At 39.1% G+C, this 17,594-nt stretch overlaps 1 protein-coding gene across 3 annotated transcripts in view; it reads right to left on the bottom strand.

The window, feature by feature from the left end:
* The window catches only part of SERPINI1 (serpin family I member 1), a 104,653-nt gene that overhangs the window by 40,322 nt on the left and 46,737 nt on the right, over positions 1-17,594 (bottom strand). The window contains exon 2 of one of the 3 annotated variants that reach the window (XM_056807349.1): positions 1,167-1,490. The exons of the other annotated variants lie outside the window; for them this stretch is intronic. The gene's annotated coding sequence lies outside the window, so the exon portion shown is untranslated. The remainder of the gene's footprint in view (positions 1-1,166; positions 1,491-17,594) is intronic. 3 annotated transcript variants of the gene reach the window in all.

Genomic DNA, 17,594 nt, shown 5'->3' with positions numbered 1-17,594 from the left:
AGAGGCATGCCAGCTGTCTCATAGTATTCAATAGGCTGTCATGTGGAAGAGACATTCTATTTGTTCTATCTGGCCTCAGTGCTCAGAGGTGGGCGAGAGTTCCAGAAAGGCACATTTAAGCTGATTGTGGACAAAAACAAAAGCAAAAATCCTTTCTACCCCTTGGATCTATCTAAAAGGAATGGGTTGCCTCAGGAGGTAATGGATTTCATACTTCCTAGAGATCTTTTTTTAATTGTATTTAGTCAATTTAGAACATTATTCCTTGGTTACAAGAATCATATTCTTTCCCTCCCTCTCCTACCCCCACCCCTTCCTGTAGCCGACACACAATTCCATTGGGTATCACATGTGTCCTTGATCTGAACCCATTTCCATGTTATTGGTATTTGTACTAGGATGTTCATTTAGAGTCTACATCCCCAATCATATCCCCTCGACCCATGTAGTCAAGCAGTTGTTTTTCTTTGGTGTTTCTACTCCCACAGTTTTTCTTCTGCATGTGGATAGTGTTCTTTCTTGTATATTGTGGAGAAGAGAGAAATTACAAGAAAATGCAGCAAGACAAGAAGCTGGAGATTGACCATCTGTCAGTCAAATGAAGATTCCATTTGGAATGTGACTGGGAAACAGTTGGAGCCAAGAGCCAACTGCTTGACTGGATTTGAGGTCTTTGGGCTTTCTGGCTGACTGAAGGAAGAAGCTGGGTTTATCTCTGGAACTTGGGATAATCAAGTTAGAGGTGGCCTGGCTGATTTGAAGGCAGAAGAAGAAGGACAATAGTCCATAGTATCTCTCTCTGACTGGCTCTGTTTCATGGTAGTGACTGAATTGCCATTTCTCTCAATATCCTCCAACCTAAGATTCAGTGTAGATAGTAGGGAAAACCCTATTCTTCTTACCTTATCCTCTATCTTTCCTGTTTTCCCCAATAAACCCTTACTTGAGATGAAGAAGAGAAAGGAGTATTTCCTCTGAAACATCATAGCTTACCCTGAGTGACTTAGAAGGAGTCTGAAGAAGGGAAAAAGGGAAACTGAAGGGAAGAAAAGGGGAGGAAGGGAAGTATAAAAGGGAGGAGAGTAGGCAAAGGAAGATAACTACCTGATCTATTATCTAGTATCCATCAAAATATACACCCTTAAATATCATCTATTACAATATACCTCCAAGTTGTTCAGGATCACTGCATTGCCATTAATGGAGAAGTCCATTACATTCAATTGTACCACAATGGATCAGTCTCTGTGTATAATGTTCTCCTGGTTCTGCTCCTCTCACTCTGCATCACTTCCTGGAGGTTGTTCCAGTCTCCATAGAATTCCTCTACTTTATTATTCCTTTTAGCACAATAGTATTCCATCACCAACATATACCACAATTTGTTCAGCCATTCCCCAAATGAAGGGCATCCCCTCATTTTCCAATTTTTCTTGCTAGAGATCTTCAAGTGAAAGATGGATTCATTGTAGAGGGGATTCCTAAATGGGCTAAAATAAAAGAAATCAAAGGTCCCTTCTAAGTCCCAAATTCCAGAATTCATCAGAAAGCAAACAGACCCCAGTTTTCTTTACTTTTCAAGATCACAGTTTGGTCTTCTTTGGGTGACTGATTGGCTGGTGAATGACAGCTAGTCATTGTTATTCTTCATTTGATCCCTCTCTCCCCAAAAGATGATAGCTAAGATTCTTGCTGATTTCCCACTACATGTTAGTGGAACAAAACAAAGTCAACAGATTCCAAAACTACAGCTTTAAAATATCCCTTTTAGAAAATAAAAATTTCAGATTCTCTCCTTTAAGCTTATTTTTGACAAATGGTTTCATTTTACCTTGGCACCACAGCATCCATCAGATGGTAGGAGACTAAGTACCCTGGGGCAATGATCTGGCCTGTGGACATTATCTTTTAATTACAATGGAGGTTTGAACTTTATTCTGGCTGCTGAGAGTTCAGTCACAAAAATAATTTTACTTTCTCGCATTTCTCTCTTCCACTTTCCTCCTTCCCAAAATAGCATTTCTTGCCATTTTCAGTGGGATCCAAGGTAAGTGCAAAACTATGTTTTCTTCTTGGGCTTATTAATCGCCCAAATATAAGTATGGGTACACCTACAATTAGTAAGTTGCTTTGGGCTCAGAGAGATTTATTTACTTTTCTGTGATGGAAAAGTATGATCAGAGACAGAATTTGAACCCTGGTCTTTTGAGCTCAAGTCCAGCACTCTTTGTGTTATTCCATGCTACTTTTCATCTAGGTGTAGGTGGTCTTATGGAAAAGCAATGACCCATAAATCCACCCCCCCTCCCCACCCCGTATCCACTCTGGTATAGAGCTTCTCCAAACTCAGGCTAGAATTTAGACAACAGATATTCAGTCCATCCCTAAGTTTATACTTGAAGACCTTTCAGTAATTATCTGCCAAAGTTTCTGCTTTAGTTGTACAGACTTTGAGGAACCAAATTCCTACTCTTAAGAAGCCTTCAGGGAAAAAATAATAATAAACCTCTATTATAAGACCATCACCATCATCATCATAGCTATTTTTCATATGATGCTAAGGTTGGCAGAGTGTCTCGAGTAGATTATCACCTTTCTTCCTCACAATAACCCTCTGAAGGAGATGCTATTATAATCTCCAGGAAACTGAGGTTGGGCAGAGCTTTGGAGGTCATTTAATGCAGTCATCTGGCATTACACAGGAGTAACCTAATGCCTATATCGCTTGGTGATGGAGCCAAGGCATGGACACAGTTCCTCTCATTCTAAAGACCAAAGCCTTTTCTCCAGGATCATGGTGCCTTACAAACTTACAAACCTTTATACCAGTTTACAAAATATACAACAAATTTCCTCATTTGTTTCCCACAATGACTCCATAAAGTAGACAACTAAAGGAATCACACTAGAGCAGCTTTGCCACAATTGAGAAACTTCCACCCTGAGGGCTCTGCTCTCTATATAGGCAACTGCTGGACCAGATGACTCTTTCATAGGGGGTCCCCTAGGCACACTCCATCTCATCCCCAGCTCTGTGTTCTGGATTTTTTTCTATCATTCTCACTAGCCATCTTGGCCCCCCTGCTTGCTTCTCAGACTCCCTTTTGTAACTGATTAATCCCTGTTATAAATTAAGTTCCTTGAGACCAGGCACCGTCTTGTTTCATTATATAAATGTTTACCAGCCCTTTTCATAGCATCTGAGAAAAAAGTAAGCACTTAATAAATGGTTTGCCTATTTGTCTATCAATCTATCTTTCTGTCTATCCATTTCTCCATCTCCCCGTTTCTCTTTCTTTCTTTTTCTTCCTTCCTTCCTTTTGTTCTTTCCATCCTCTTTTCCTCCTTTCCTTCTTTCTTTCTTTCTCTTCCTTAGTTCCTTACTTCCTTTCCAGATGAAGAATTGACACCTAGGAAGGGCAATTTACTTGCTCATGGCTGGTTTGATAGTGTCAAAGTCAGGAGTCAAACCCAGGTATCTCCTGACTCCAGTTACTACATTCTTTCGGATTATACCATACTGTTGAATAGTTTCAGTTTTAATTTATCATTTAGTGAAAAAATAAATAACCTAAATTATTAAATGTATTTTAATACACATTTCGATGGGGCAACAGTTCGTAGAGATTGGAAGGCACTGGAATATTTGTTCCTTCTCTGACATTAAATTTTCCTGTGGCTCTTGGTGTACTTTGTGCCTCTGTAGAGGTACCAGAGTATCATCAAACTGGAACTGCCCTGAGAACCCTTGAAATAATGGGTGAGCATCCCCGGAGTGAATTCTTTGGCTTGGGTTTGGTTTTGGAATTTCTAGTAAAACTGAAGGGAATACTCATTTCCAGCATTTTCCTTGGGATTCAGGTTGGTTCAAGAGAGAAAATCTGACTGTCTGGTCTCCCTTGAGCCCAAATCTTGGTCTTGGAAATGCTCTGGGCTTCTCTGTAATGAAAGTTTACAGATTCTCCTCTCCTCCTCCTTCTCACCTACACAAAAGCATACTCAAGCTTTCCTTTAAGGGTATCTTGAGTCCTTTCTAGAATTCCATCAATTCATTAGAGATTTCTCCAGGTGCCAAAGCATAAGAGCTGTCCAAACCTCCAGAAATATCTCACTGTGATGAGAAAATCCCAAGTGGCTGGACATACCTAAAAGACAAATTTTCAAACCTTTGCAAGGGGAAAAAATAAGAGATACAGAATTTTGTAAAAAAAAAATTCTTCTATAGTAATTTCTTGCTAACCTTTTTCTAGGCAACTGATTTTTTTTTTTTTTTAAGAATCATTCATGAGATCAGAAGACCTGTTTTAGACTTCAAAGATGCTTCAGGCAAGGCTGAATTTTTGCTGGGGAAACAAAGCCAGTGCTGATTCAATGAGTAGAGCTGGATGGAGTCAATACCTTCTGGTAATGCTAGTGGGGCTTTTCTTGCAAGTTCTTAATGAACAATTCGCTCAGAGCTTTGGGAGGGTGTTTTCACATGTGCCAGTGAAGACTGCTCTTGGATTACAATCAGAGGAGCAGAACAAGTGACTGGAGAGGTCTGGAATCAAGTGAGTGGTCTGCCAGAGATTCAGTGCAAAATCCATCCCTTAGAGCTCACTTAATTAAATTGGCTGGTGAAAAACTTTTAACAAAAAATTAACATTTTACTTCTACTTTATTGCCCTTTCTCTCTTCTTCCCCCTGGAATAATAGAACTGTTTCCCCAACTCTCCCAAGGATTTGAGAAATAACCTGTTCTATGTCAGGGGATGATCTTGGCTTGAGTCCTAGCCCTGCTATTTATTACCTGTGTAACCTTGAGCAAGACCTTTAACATTTCTTGGACTCAGTGTCCAAAACTGTAAAATGAGAGGGTTGGTCTCAGATGATCTCTAAGGTCTCTTTAAGTTCTAAATCTATTGTTTTATTATTCTATAACAATGTATATAAATCATAGGTGCCTCAACCCCTCATTTGACAATCACTCAATTAGGTGACAAGTATTGATTAAATGCCTGCAGTGTTCTAGGCCCTAGGGATACACATAAAAAATAAAGAGTTCCTGCCAGATGAAGAAACTGAGGTTATGAGGTTTAGTGACTTACTGCAAGGTTTCATGGTTTGTTCCTGGCAGAAGTCCCAGGGCTCCTAAATCCAGGCAACTGGTTTCCAAATTCTATCCATGATTCTTAAATTTCTTCCCTTTCCTTGTTGACAAAGTAGATACAATGCTGGACTAGGAGTCAAGAAGAAGGTTCAAATCTGATCTTAGATGCTTGCTAGGTATGAGACATCAGTCAAGACACTTAATTTCTTGAGGCCTCATTTTATCTCATATATAAAATGAAAGCATTGGCCTAGAATTCTTTTAGGCCCCTTCTGGTGCTAAATTGATTTTCCCATGATCCTTTCTTGGTGTTTACCTTACTGGGGATTGGAGTATCTCTGTTGTACCACCAATCAGATAAGGGCAGAGTGGAGAAGATAGGCTCCAAATGAGGAGCCTGGTTGAAAGTCCTACAATCCCTATGATGGATTGGACTCATGGGCCCCTTTTCAGCCATAAATCTAAGATCCTAAAGGCTCAGAGAAAAAGTTGGGAAGTTTAATGATTTGAACAAAATTGGGGAATGTATTTCATCAAGGAACTGACTCTCAAGGTTAGCTGGAAACCAATATCTCTTCAGCAGGTCTATGGTCTTATTTTCATTTTAGACAAGCATCAAGGGTCTCATTTCAAAATTACTGCCAGCCCTGGAGCAACGTTTTATATTTTCATCAAAGGAGATCTCATATGTAGTCACCTAACATTTATTAATCTTTTTTAAAATCTTTCCCTTCTGTATTCAAATTGATTCTAAAAATTGATTCCAAGGCAGAAAAGTGGAAAGGGTTGAACAATGGGGGTTAAGTGACTTGTCCAGGGTCACAGAGCTAGGAAGTATCTGAGGCCAGATTCAAACCCAGGATCTCCTGTCTCTAGACTTGGCTGTCTATCCACTGAGCCACCTCAGTGTCCCACTCCAGAATTTTTTAAGCATCTACTGTATATAAGGCATATTGCTAGGGTTACAAAGAAAGCCAAAAGGCAGCCCTGATCTCAAGGTACTCATAGTCTAATGGGGGGGACCCATTCAAACATCTATGTACAAGCAAGATACAGACAGGGTAAGTTGGAAAGGCACTAAGATTGAGGCCTGGGAAAATCTTCTTGTGGAAGATAGGACTTTAGTGGAGAGATGGCTGGTGGGGGAGGAGGAGGAGTCAGATAACAGGTGAAATACGGTGGACCAGCAGATGAAATGTGCACAGTGGGGAGATTAACAAGGATGTCAGTCACTGGCCCCTGAATCTGGTGGAAGCGGGTGTACAGTGTAAAAAGAATGGGACGGTGGGAAGCAAGTAGATGATGGGGGCCTTTCAGAACTACTTTGAGGAAACAGGGCACCCTCAGACTTAGCTAAATAAGAAGATGACACGGTGAGCTCTGTGCTTTGGGAAGACCAAATTTCCAACAGAATTGAGGATGGACTAGACTGAAGAAGAGCATACAGGTGGGAAGGAGTCTATTTGGGGAGGGGGGCAAGACTAAGGTGATGCAGGCCCATACCAACCACTGGGCTGGAAGAAGCCTAGAAAACAATTAAATGCAACCCTCTCATTTGACAGATGAAGAAGCTGAGCCCTAGAGAGATGAACAAAATTGCCTAAGGCTACAGACCTAATTAATGACAGTGACTGGACAAAAATTCCAGATCTCCTGATTCCTAAGATGGCATTCAAAAACAAAACAAAACAAAGCAAGTACTTCCTTAAAATCTGTTTTTTTTAAACCCCTATCTTCTATCTTTGAACCAATCAAGGCAGAAGAATAGTAAGGGATAGGAAAGGGAGGTTAAATGACTTTCCCAGGGTCACCCAGATAGGAAGAGACTGAGGACAATGAACCCAGGACTTACCTGGCTCTCAATCTACTGAGCCACCCAGCTACCGCTCTGTCCCTATTTTAAAATCTTAATGCTGAACATCAATACAACCAACCAACTTAACAGCTATTTACATTTTTAAATTAATTTCAAAATATCAAGTATCAAGAGTGGAGTTAGGCCCTGGGGTTTAGAAAGCCTAGTAAAAAGAGTACTAGGTTTGGGGCCAAAAGATCTGGGTTTGAATTCTGGTTTTGCTATTTTCTACCTATCTGACCTTGGGTAAATGGCTTAATTTCTCTTCAATTTATTTATCTGGTCTAGAAAAACAGGAGTTTTGACTAATGTCTATGGTCTCTTCCAGCTCTTATCTGAACTAGCCTTAGACTAAGGAGTCACAATTTCAGGTGAGCCTACAGAACTTTTATAAATCCTTTGCATCTTTCCCTTCAGTACCAGCTTTCATGTCTCCTTTCTCTTTTCAATGGGTCTTCCATACTGTGATTTTCAGTGAAGTCTCTTGAAAGACTGATATCTTAGTTAGTGTGAAGTTGCCATATTTATTGTTCAGCCATGTCCCAGTCTTCATGATCCCATTTGGGGTTTTCTTGGCAGAGGTACTGGGGTGATTTGTCATTTTTCTCACTAGCTCATACTACAGATTAGGAAACTTGAGGCCAAGAGCATGAAGTAACTTGCCTAGGGTCATAGAGGGAGTAAGTATCTGAGACCAGATTTTAATTTAAGTAACCCTAACTCTAGGCCCACCACCAAAAGTACATCCTGTTTACAGGGTGTGGACAAGTGATATGGAGAAGGAAATAGAGAGCCACTTTAGTATCTTTGTCATGAAATTCCCAAATGGGGTCAAAAAGAGTCAGATATGACTGAAAAATGACTGAACATATAAGGGATAAAACAGTAAAAAATAAGGTATTTTTAAAAGTCAGCTATATATGTATTTGAAATCTTCCCTGAAATGAGAAAATTATAAAAGTTCTCCTTCTTGGCTACAGCTAATCTCAAATGACAGAGTAAACATCTCTAGAATGAAGCATCAAAAGGATTTCATCAGCTCTTTTGTCAACAAAAAACCTGAGCTAATTCTTTTTTTCTCCCATAGTCTCCAATATTGTGATATCATTAGAGGGCTTCTGAGTTGCAGAGTAGATAGAGGGTTGAACCTTGAGTCAGAAAGACCTGAGTTCAAATCCCATCTCAGACACCAGCCTTAAGACTCTGTGGAAGTCACTTCACTTCTGCCTTTCTCAGTTTCTTCATTTTCAAAATGGGAATAATAATAGCAGGTATTTTATAACTATCAAATGAAATGTTTGTAGAGCTCTTTGCAAACCTCAAAAGCACTTTAGAAATGTGCCAGCATCATCATCATCATCATCATCATCATCATCATTATATGCTGTTATTATTATTATTATTATTAACTGATAGTAGGATGTATTTTATATTAAGAAGGAATACCAATCTGCCACATGAGCTTTCACAGAGCAAGTGTTGGTGAGCCAACGTTTATGTTGCGGAGCACAGGCCAACAAGGTATAAAAGCTCAGAACGAAAGAGCTGTCATCCCTCCTCTGTGATGTTCACACCAGCCTGTGCCTTATAGCCACAGCTTGGGGAAGTGTGTGGGAGGATGTGCCCAGGGACTTGGCTGATTGTTAGTATTGTGAGGAGAGATGAAAAGAAGGAAGGCAGGTACAAAAACAGAGAGGAAGAGCTGTCCTTGGGGGTGCCGGGGGGGGAAGCAATTTTCTGCACAGAAAACAGAGTAGGTGTTTCACAAATGTCATTTATTATAAGAACAGAATTAATATGGATCTTCATTAATCGTTTTATTTAGTCATTCATTAACACTTCCAAGAGGATGCTTCTTCTTGATCTAACTTCATCCCTGATGCTGATAAGAGGGAAACAAAGTCAGAGGAGGAGGACCAAGAGAGATGATGGCATTCATTTTAGCCTGGCTTAAATCATCCCAAGGAGATAAGAATCTATCCCATTTACTGAGACCTCCAGAGAAGAAAATTCAATTATTTCCCTCTGTAACCTGTTCTAATGGTTAACAATCTTCTCCACATTCAGAGATATTCTCCTCTATCTTCCCCAGACTTGCATGTGGCTGGTAAGCTGATTTCTTATCATCATTTCAGTATAATAGGAAAGCTGCTTTAAGGTTCCCACTGTCTACACTATTGAGGAAAGTTCTTTTTTTTTTTTTAAGAGGGGTGAGGTGGCTCAGTAGATAGTCACCTGGAGATAGGAAGTCCTGGGTTCAAATCTAGCCTTAGACATAGCCTCCAATGCCTAGCCCTTATCACTCTTCTGCTTTGGAACTGATACACAGTATGGAATCTAAGATAGAAGGTAGGAATTAAAAAAAAAAAAGATTATACAGGAAGGGAAAGGAAGAGAGCAAACATTTAAGTGCCCAGTATTTGCCAAGCACTATGTTAGGTATTTGACAAATATTAACTCTTTTGATTCTCAAACAATTCTGGGAGATAGTTATTTTTAGCTCTACTTTGTAGCTAGGAAACTGAGGCAAACAGAGGTTAAGTGACTTATCTAGGTCACATAGCTAGATTGTGTCTGAGGTTACATTTGAACTCAAGTCTTCCTGACCCCAGGTCCAGCACTCCATCCAATGTGCCACCTGGCTCCTCCTAGCTTGGTATTGTTGGCACCTGAATTAGCTGTCTTCCATATTGTATATATTCATCATATTCATCATCTTTCCCCTACCCAGTCCCACTTCTCAATCAATTTCTATAACTTATAATCATTTGACCACCTCAAGGAGTTGTATCCCAAGTGATAGGATGTCCCTGAATCACTGGATCACAGATTAGAGCTGAGAAGAACCTTTGAAATCTTCATGGCATGGAAGAAAGAACCCTGGCATGGCATTGTCAGAGAACCTGGGCTAAAATCCAATCTCTGACATTTCTTTTCTATGACCTCGGAGAAGTTACAGTTTATCTCCCAGGGCCTTAGTTTCCTCATCTGTAATATGAGAGGATTAGAAGAACAATCACAATGATTTATTGAGTGCCTCCTCTTGCCAGGCCCTATGCTAGGAATCTTAAGAGAAATACTGAAACAATTCCTACTCTCAAGAAGCTTATTAAATGAACTCTGAAGTACCTTTCAGCTCTGTGGACATCAAGTTCAACCTCCTCACTCCTTCAAAGCAGGGACTAGCTTTTTGGTTTTCTGCCTTTGTATCCCCAGTACTCAGAACAGTGTCTGGTCCAGAGTAGGCACTTACTAAATGTTTGTTGACTTGACCTGTCTCATTTTATAGATAAGGAGCCCAAATCAAATGATTTGACCAAAGTAACACAGATAGTATATAAGGAAGAAGAATAATTTTAACTTAAGTTCTCTGACTTCCAACTCAATGTTCTCTATGTCGCATCATGATATTTTTCTATTATGGAATAAGACATATTTCTTCTTAGACTTCTGGGAATTTTAAAAAATGGAGAATTATAAAATGATCATGTTAATGTAAATATTAATAATACAGAAGTAGGTCTTGATCAATGACACATGTAAAACCCAGTGGGATTGTTCATTGGCTATGGGGGAGGGAGAGGAAAGAACCTGAATCATATAACCATGGAAAAATATTCTAAATTAATTAATTATATAAATTTTTTCAAATAAAAAATGAAGAGTTATAGTAATAAACAAAACAGAACAAAATATTTGTATCAGATTTCTTAGTTAAGTGTTGAATATTCAAGCTATGCAGAAGAGAAAGGTATAAGAGCAAGAGCTATTTTCAAATTGATAATTAGTCCTATTAACGATCATCTTAGAGAATGCTCCAAATCACTAATAACAAGAAAAATGGAAATCTAATTAAACAAGAAGTTTTTACCTTATGTCCAGCAAACTGACAACGATGCCCCAAAATAAGAATAGTTAATGTCATAGAGGCTGTGGAAAGATAGGCAAACTTGTGTATTGTTGGTGGACTTGAGTATTTAGTATAACCATTCTGGAAAGCAATTTGGAATTATGCAAATAAGAAACTAATATATTCATTGACTGAGAGATTTCAGTGCTAGGTATATAGTTCAAAGATCACTGGCAAAATAAAAAAAAAAGAGCCTCTTCATACACTAAAATATTTAGAGTGGCTCTTTTTTGAGACAACAAAGAACTATAAACAGAATAAATGCCTATAAGTTGGGGAATAGATGTGATAGAGACATGAAGAGAGAGAGGTTTTGCAGGATTTGTGGGCAAAGATACAAGGCTGGAGACCCAGCTGTCAATCAAGAGAAATTTCCGATGGAATGTTCCTGAAAGTGGCAGTTGGGGTTTGCTGGCCACACTGAGAAGAGAAACTTGGCTTTGGAACTTTGTCTCTGTCTCTCTGACTCTGGGTAGTTTAAGCTGATAAGAAAAAGAAACTTGGCTTTTGAGTTGGTGGTCTATTTGAGAATTGAGCTGGCCAGGAGAAACTGAGAGACTTTGAACTTTCTTTTTTCTTTATGGGTTTGAGCTGAGAGACCTTCATGATTTTGTGAGAAAGAAGAAACAAGATTTAAAAGGCTGTTGTCCTCCATCTCCCTAACTATCTAAGAGTCACAGTTTGTGACTGGACTACTTTCTCAATCCTTCATTTAGATTAGGGACTTCCTCATCCCTCTTACCTCAATTTCCCATCCTGTTATCCCAATAAACCCCTTGACTGAGAAAGCAGCTAAAGTATCTTTATAGTTCACTCAGGAGGGAGGAAAGAAGCAAAAGGCTTCAAGAAGATTGGGAGGTGAGGGAGGCAAAAGGGAGAAGGTTGGTTAAGGGAGGGAGTGAGGGAGGAAGGAGGTTAGGAAATAGATTGATCCATCAGCTATCAGTAGGTAAACCCTAGAGCAGACCCCAGAGCATTCCCTCGTAGGGCAGTATCCCCTGTGTGCCAGTATCCCTGGTGGCATCCTTCAGCATTTCTCATTCCTACCTCCATTATAAATAAGCAGCCTCAGGTTCCTGTAGCAGTTCTCTCTAGTCACAGCCAGCCAGAGAAGAGCAGTCATTGTAAGAAGAAACAATTTCCCCATAGTTTACATTCTTTATTTCCATCAGTAGTAGTTTCCCCTTAGTTTACTTTCAAGAGGTAATAGTTTCCCTCAGTTTACCCTTCTCTATTTCAACAAGTAGTAGTTTCCTCTTCAGTTTATTATTCTATTTCAAGTGGCACCCCAGATGGGACCCGAAGTTCAAAGTCTCTAAGTTTCTCCTGGCCAGCTCAATTCTCAAATAGACCACCAACTCAAAAGCCAAGTTTCTTTTTCTTATCAGCTTAAACTACTCAGAGTCAGAGAGACAGAGACAAAGTTCCAAAGCCAAGTTTCTCTTCTCAGTGTGGCCAGCAAACCACAACTGCTACTCCCAGGAACATTCCATTGGAACATTCTCTTGGTTGACAGCCGGGTCTCCAGCCTTGCATTTTGGCCACAAGTCCTGCAAAACCTCTCTCTCTTCATGTCTCTATCACATAGGTAAACCAACTTTGGTACACAAATGTAATGAAACATCCTTGTGCTCTAAGGAATGAATAATATGATGACTGTGGAGAAGCATCAAAAGATTTACATAAACTGATGAAAAGTTTATATCAACAGATCCAGGAAAACTAGAGTGTAAACTGAAGGAACAACCATAAAACAATTCAAATGGGCTGCTGTTAAATTTTAAAGAATAAGGTTGGCCTCAAAGAGGAGATAAATAAAAGGAATGCTATCCCACTTTGTAGTGATTAGGACACTGAATATATGGTTATTTTTTTTTTTTAAATCCTTACCTTCCATCTTAGAATCAAAAGTGTGTATTGGCTCCTAGGCAGAAGAGTAGAAATGGCTAGGCAATGGAGATTAAGTGACTTTTCCAGGCTCATACAACTAAGTATCCAGGGCTAAATTTGAACCCAGGATCTTCTGTCTCTAGTGGTCTCTTAGCCCACTGAGCCATCTAGCTGTCCATCCCCCACCCCATTTTTAAAATATATTGACGGGCTTTGTTGCAATTCCTCCTCTTGACTGTTATAAAAATTCCTTATTATAAAGGAAGGAGAAATCTACAGGAGGAAATCTAGACAATGCAAAAAACAAAAATATCAATTAAACTGATTTGATTAATATCATTTCTTAAAATCTCTTTTTAAGTGATCACAAGTTCTCTCTGAATATATTTTGGGATGCTTTTGTTTTTGTTTTTTTAATTTGTCCCACTCTCATCCCAGACATGAGTCAGTGCCTACAGATGTGAGCAATCACAGAGAAAGCAGATGATGGCTATCTTGCTTCTCAGGATGAAGCTTTTTTCCCCTGGCCAATCAGCTCTTCAGAGAACAAGTGAATGAGAGCTACTCCATGCCTTTCAGAGTCATGTATTTTCAGGGCTCTCACTTTACACATGACATAATTAGAACTCCAATTATGAAGGCAAACTGATTTTAAGGTCTGCTTAGTTGGAGAGTAAAGTGTAAGGCAGTGGGGATGGACTCATTCCTATTAGTACCTTGAAGAATGTAAGTGAGAAGGTAAGAGATGAAGGATGTCTGTAAAATCCTAATGGTAAAGCTTTGGATTTAAGGAAAAAAACAGATATGTTTCTATTGAATTATCTAAATACTAGGATATTGAAACAGTATGAGGTTTGTTTGTATCTTTCTTAAGCAATTTCACACTCTAAATCCTATTGATTTGTGTCTCTTCAGATATTTTGATCTTATCTCTTCCTGATGGATTAAAAACTCTCATAGTGCAGAATATAGCTACAAGCATGGAATTAAACAGAAGGACCCCTAAGTATCCAAGAGAAGAACAATGATCATGCACCAAACTAGACCACACTCTCTGAAAGTTTATTAAGGTTCTCAATCTGAGCTTACGTAGTCTTGTTCCATATCCAATTCTATAAAGCTTGATTATTTGGTTTCCTAGAAAAAAATCTAAATTCAAAGAAAAAATGTATCCCAACTATTTACTGCAGCTAATCATTGTCCATCACTCCCCTCCTACACTCTATTAACTCAACAAGCTGGCTTCTATTTCTCCCTAGACATTCCATGTCTCATTCCCCATCTCCATGCCTTTGCCCTGGCCAATGCCATGTGTCTAGAAGGAGCTCCTTCCTCACCTCTTCTTCATAGAATTATTTTTCCTCCTTTAGGATGCAGCTCCAACACCACCTTCTACATTAGGATTTCCAAATCTCTCTCAATTGCTGGTTCCTTTCCTCTCTATCCAACTTGGATTTAAGTAGCTCAGATTAATATGTATTTATTCTCTTTATATTTCTTATGAAACTTCTACACATACCTATTGTTCCCCCATTAGAATATAAACTTCTTGAGAAGTGAGACTACTTCATTTTTGTATCCCCAACTCCTGGTATATAGTAGGTGCTTAATAATTGATTATTGATTGATTGATCCTTTCACCAAATCCAAAACCTTCGAGTCAAATACCAGCTCTGTGATCAATCTTCTGTAAAATAAAAGTGTTGAATTGGATGGTCACCAAAGTCCCTTCATATTTTCCATTTATGATTCACTTCAACCTACTTCCTTCTAATCAGTGATCTCGCAGGTGCCCCCTTCCCCATTCTATGAATCTTTGATCTCTCCCTTTCTACTGGAGACATAGATAGCAAATGGCTGAAGGTCAATTTGAACTCAGGTGTTTGAACTCGTAAGTCCAGTTTTCTTTCCTGCTATGTCATCTAGCTGTCTAACTATTTACTCTTCAACTTCATGTGATCAGGTTTTCCTCTCTTTCTACTGAAATTATAATCCCCAGTGACCTTCTGATCACCAAATCCAATGGTCTTTTAATGGACCATATTGTCCCTAGTCTCTTTGCTCTTATGATACTATTGATTGCCTCACTCCTATTAGAGATGGTTCAACACACACTCCTGGGTCTCCTGCTCCCTATCTAATCCTTCCTTTTCCATCTTCTTCAGCGATATATCATCCTCTTACAAATCCTGATCCAAGTGTTGCCAAGGGCCTGTCTTCCTCTCCACACTCTCCCTCATCTGGACCATTTAAATAGCCTTCTTCTAGGTGTTCCAAACCCTATTTTCTTGCCACTAACCAATTCATTATTCAAATGACTCCCTTAAATGTTCTCTTAGGCACAGATCTGGTCACATCACTCCTCTATTCAAAAAAAATTCTCAGTTGCTCCCTGCATATGCCAGATTGTAACTACTCTGTGTGTCACTCAAACCATCTACCTTTGGTGCATCTGACTTTTCCAGTGTTTTTTCATACTAAACTTTCCTACCTCTTCTATGGTCCATCTACACTGGACAACCCTCCCCTGTCTACCAAACACACACACACACACACACACACACACACACACACACACTTATGCCTAGAATATCTCTTTTCTCTCTGTTCTTTTTTGTTTTTTATTTTTTTGTTTGTTGAGTCATTATCCAGTCTTTTAAAGTCTAACTCAAATGTTCCCTCTTTTAGAGACTGGAGTAAAAGGAGAAAGAGGGGGACAGAGAAAAGGAGAAATAAATGGCCAAAGAACTAGAAACACATACAAAAGGATGTTACAAAATTCAGGGTAATCTCCCTTGGAGGGGGGTGGGTGATTAGATGCCTCAAAAGCTCTTGGAGAGAGGCAGTGAGAGAGAAACTATTTATCAAACACTTACTATGTGTCAGACACCATTTCAAATATTAAGGAAGGAAAGCAAGCAAGCAAGATCATCCTTGCCCTCCAAGAGTTTACATTCTGATGGAGAAAGATAAATGCAAGGGAGGGAGAATATCTGGGGAGAGCCTTGGAAGTCTGGCCCCTGGCTAAGATCATGCTGTGGCTCATCTGTCAGAGTTGGGGGAGCCCAGGTCTGGGTCTAAGGTGCTGGTGGCAGGACATTGGTGAAAGGGAAGGCAGTATAGTAAGAAGGAGCCTAGAAAGTAGATTAGTGATGTTAATAATTATTATTTTTAAAGTTTTATCTTTATTTTATTTTAATAACAAATTTCCCCATAAGTTTTCCAAAGTTATATGATTGTTAACAATTAATAATAGCTGGGGGAAGCTAGGTGGCTCTGTTGGATGGAGAGCCAAGCCTAGAGACAGAGGGGTCCTGGATTCAAATCAGATCTCAGATACTTTCTAGTTATGTGGCCCTAGACAAGTCACTTGCCTAGCTTTTACCCCTCTTCTGCCTTGGAACCAATACAAAGTATTGATTCTAAGGTAGAAAGTAAGGCTTTAAAATAACAATAATAAGAGCTGACATTCATATAGAAGTGTTTTTATCACTTTACAAATGGGGAAACAGGCTCAGGAGGGCCCACTGTCGCTCAGTGAGAAGCCGTTGAATATCCCTCTCTCCTGGCTCTTACCACTAAACTGTGACACCTGTCTCCCTTCTCCATCTACCTCCTGCCTACACAGAGAGGCTCCAAGGTTTATGCACACTGAATTACTAAAGAGAGAATTTACCTTGAGGTATTTACAATGAAACAGTTATCTTGGTTTATGCCCTTGTCACAGAGTAACATGGCTACATGTCAAGCTTAAAAATTGTTTGATTTAAGGTAATTATGTTAGCAGTATGGAATTATGTTCCTATTTAAATTTGCATGACTGTTAATAATTACGGCCCCTGACACCATCTGTTGATTCCTGCTGCTGCTGTCTGTGGCAGCGGGGTTCTCGGAGGTCAATTTCATTTTTGTTGGCACTCTCGATACGCTGTTTCACAGTAGTTATCCATTAAAGCGAATATTTTTAAATTGCTTACTAGATTTTTTTTTATCAAAGACACAAGGAAATAAAAGACGTCTCATTAAAATGTTAATTAATTTTGTTCTTTTTTTTTAAGGATGGGAGTTGAAATATTATAGCATTTAGAATTTAGTGTTATTTGACCACGACAGTTTAGTATAAGTTATTGTTGTGGTATAAAGGAGCAATCGATCTCCCAAAGCTTCACATTAAGAATGACAATGTTTTCTAAACAATGTATACTCATTTAAATGAGATGAGAATGAGTACCAGATAGAATAATAAAGTTATTCCTCTCAAAGTAAAACGTTAGTAACATGGTAAGATTCAATTAGGCATATAACCATTGTGACAATGGACATTTCCAGGTAAAAGTTCAAGATTATAATTCTAATAAAGAAACCAATTTCTAATTGATTCTTTGCTGGGGGACCTGTACTTTTCAGCAAAGATCAGAAGATCAAATTTGAAGGAAGGAGGGAAATGAGAAAATGCCTGGGTTGGATTACAGCTGTTCCAACTCAATCTGTTAAGCTAGCCATCACTGATGGATAATTGGCACATAGACTCTAAACTATTATTACTTCTTCAAGAAGTTCAATCATCACAAACAATCCCCATAACAAAAAGGTCAACACATTCCAGAAACTGCTACAGCAAGGAAACACCATCTCCTTGCTAAAGGAACAGGCATGGCAGCCAAAGGCAACATTAGTTTACAAAAAGAAAGGTCATAAAAGACTATGAACATGAATAACTCACAAAACAGAAAAAAAGCAATAAAAGAGTTTGCCTTGAGATTTAACTAGATGAAATCATCTGTAGAACAAATGAGGAAAGCAAACAGCGGAAGCTCAAAATGGGGCACCATGTCCTCCTTTTGTTGAAA

This window comes from Monodelphis domestica, chromosome 8 (genome assembly GCF_027887165.1).
Source record: "Monodelphis domestica isolate mMonDom1 chromosome 8, mMonDom1.pri, whole genome shotgun sequence".
In the NCBI taxonomy this organism is placed as follows: domain Eukaryota; kingdom Metazoa; phylum Chordata; class Mammalia; order Didelphimorphia; family Didelphidae; genus Monodelphis; species Monodelphis domestica.
This window is presented reverse-complemented; position numbering and strand designations above follow the sequence as displayed.